The sequence below is a fragment of the Rana temporaria genome, chromosome 4 (assembly GCF_905171775.1).
Source record: "Rana temporaria chromosome 4, aRanTem1.1, whole genome shotgun sequence".
NCBI classification, from domain to species: domain Eukaryota; kingdom Metazoa; phylum Chordata; class Amphibia; order Anura; family Ranidae; genus Rana; species Rana temporaria.
In genome coordinates this window covers 480592804-480595194 of record NC_053492.1, presented here as the reverse complement: position 1 = coordinate 480595194, position 2391 = coordinate 480592804, and the positions used below count along the sequence as shown (strand labels likewise).

Genomic DNA, 2391 nt, shown 5'->3' with positions numbered 1-2391 from the left:
GTTCTCGGCGGAAAACGTCAATGACGCCGACGTGTGCGTCATTGACGTAAAGTCGTATTCAAGAACGACTTACGTAAACGACGTACTCGACGAAAAAACACGACGGGGACCCGACGCCATCCGTAACATGGCCTACGCGAGACTTGCGGAAATTTAATCCTCCATATAGCAGGACTAAATTTCCGCTTACGCAAACGACGTTAGCGACGGTTACGCGACGCGAACTCGTTCGGGAATCGGCGTAGAAGGATCATTTGCATACGCAAATGAGTCCTTCACGTAAATGCCATCTAGCGGCGGCCGGCGTCATTGCATTTAAGATCCGCCAGTGTAAGATGGCGGATCTTAAGTGTATCTATGCAAAAATGATTCTGAGAATCAGGAGCATAGATACACGGGCCTAAAAAGGGCGATACGATGGAGTATCCTGAGATACTCCATCGTAACTTCTATGAGAATATGGCCCTTAGTTTGCAAGTGAGGAAGCCATCTTGGCAATGGCGTTGGCCGGGGATCGAACCCGGGTCGTCTGCTTGGAAAGCAGCTGTGCTAACCACTGCACCACCAACGCAAAAAGGTAGCATGTCTTTATAGTGTGGGAGGAAACCGGAGAACCCAGAGGAAACCCACGCAAGCACAGGGAGAACATGCAAACTCCATGCAGACACTGGGCCATATTCTCGTAGATCGGCGCATATTTACTCAGGTGTAGCGCATCATAGTTGCGCTACGCCGGCTTAACTTGGAGAGAGCTCTCCCATATTCCCGTACCACATGCGTCCTACGTTGCGCTCGCGGAGCTGAAATGTGTCGGCGTAAGTAGGCGCAAGTGACGGTAGGAGGGATGTGGGCGTGAAGAATGCTAATGAACCGTGACCCCATGCAAATGATGTCCAGACCGAACGGAGCATGCGCCGGACGTGCCCCGCCCTCTGCGCATGCGCAAAACAACAGTAGGCGTAAATCCCTGCTGAGTTGGGCCGGCCCAGTGTATAAATGCGTCACCACATGCGCCCAACGAGTGCAAAGTGACTCCATATTGATTCTGTTGGTGGAGATTTTTCTCTTTAGCTTTGCAATGCCTGGACCCAGGAAGGAAAGGAGAAAAAAGAATTTCACCCAAGATGAGAGGGCCATCGTAGTCTCTGCCATGGAGAGATACGATTCAAGACTCCATGGTGCTGACAGTGGCAGCACAAGTAAAACCAAAAAGGAGGAGATCCTTAGGAAAGTGACTGCCCAGGTCAATGCCTTAGGCCATGAGGCAAGGACCCCCCAGGAAATTCAGAAAAAAATGAATGACCTGCGTGGTGTGGTCAGGAACAAGATGGCCATCATTGCAAAGCATGCCAGGGGCACAGGAGGGGGGCCACCCTGTTCTACCCGGCTCACTCAAGAGGAGGAAGTGATTGCCCGCTGCCTTCGGAGGGAGCAGGTGGAGGGCCTGGAGGGCCATGACTCAAGTGAGCCACCCATGAGGACAGGTAAGTGTGTTTTATCTTCTGGTGTGTTGCATGTGTGGTGGGGGTGGTGGGTTATGTGACAAGTGTGTTGGTCCACCAACATGTGACTGTTTTGTGTCATCCACAGGTGAGCAGGATGAAGCGGGGCCATCCAATGCTGCCAGTGGCCGTCACAGACCATCATCCACTGAGCAGTCTGCTTCTGTGACTGACCTCCTGGGAAGCCAACAGGCCTTGGTGGAGGGGAGTGGTCAGTCCTCCGCGCAGGAGGTTGTTGAGGAGGAGGTCCATGAAGAGGTGGTCCAGGAAGAGGTGGTCCAGGAAGAGGTGGTCCACAGCGAGCAGGAGGTCTTCCTTTTTTTGGAGGAGTCGCATGTGGTGGCAGGACCATCACAAAGCCCCCGCATATCCAGCCCCTCAGGGTCCTCCAACACCCTCTCCAGTCCCTCCCGTCCCATCCCCCTCATCTCCAGCCCCTCCAGGTCCTCACTCTATGCAAGGGGCCCAGCCACTCCTGTCCCCAGGAGGGCTACCCACAGGACAAGGGGTGCGGCAGAAATGCTTCATGAGAATCTGGCCAGGCAGCAGGACCAGCAAACCCGTCATATGGGTGAAATCTTGGTGGAGTTGAGGCGCCTGTCCGACAGCTTGGCCTCCTCGGGAGCAGTACCAGATGCTCTGCAAGATGTGGCTGGAAACTGCGCAGCCACAATCACCAGCCTGGGTGAGCTGCAGACTACAACTGCCGAACTTGTGGGGGAGGTCAGGTGCCTGCGAAGGGCTGTTCAGGCCCAGACAGCTACCCAGGAGTCATTGCTCACCCGCATAGCACTAGCTTTGGAGGGCAGACAGGCAGGCAGGGAGGCACCTGGGAATATTCCTCCACCTGGAGATGTTCCTCCACCTGATGCCCCAGCTCCCCCCAGGC

At 54.8% G+C, this 2391-nt stretch overlaps 1 non-coding gene across 1 annotated transcript; it reads right to left on the bottom strand.

Moving 5' to 3' along the window:
- Positions 1–499: 499 nt before the first annotated feature.
- Positions 500–571, bottom strand: TRNAG-UCC. Its single transcript has one exon. It is a non-coding gene; the product is annotated as a tRNA-Gly (tRNA).
- Positions 572–2391: the final 1820 nt, after the last annotated feature.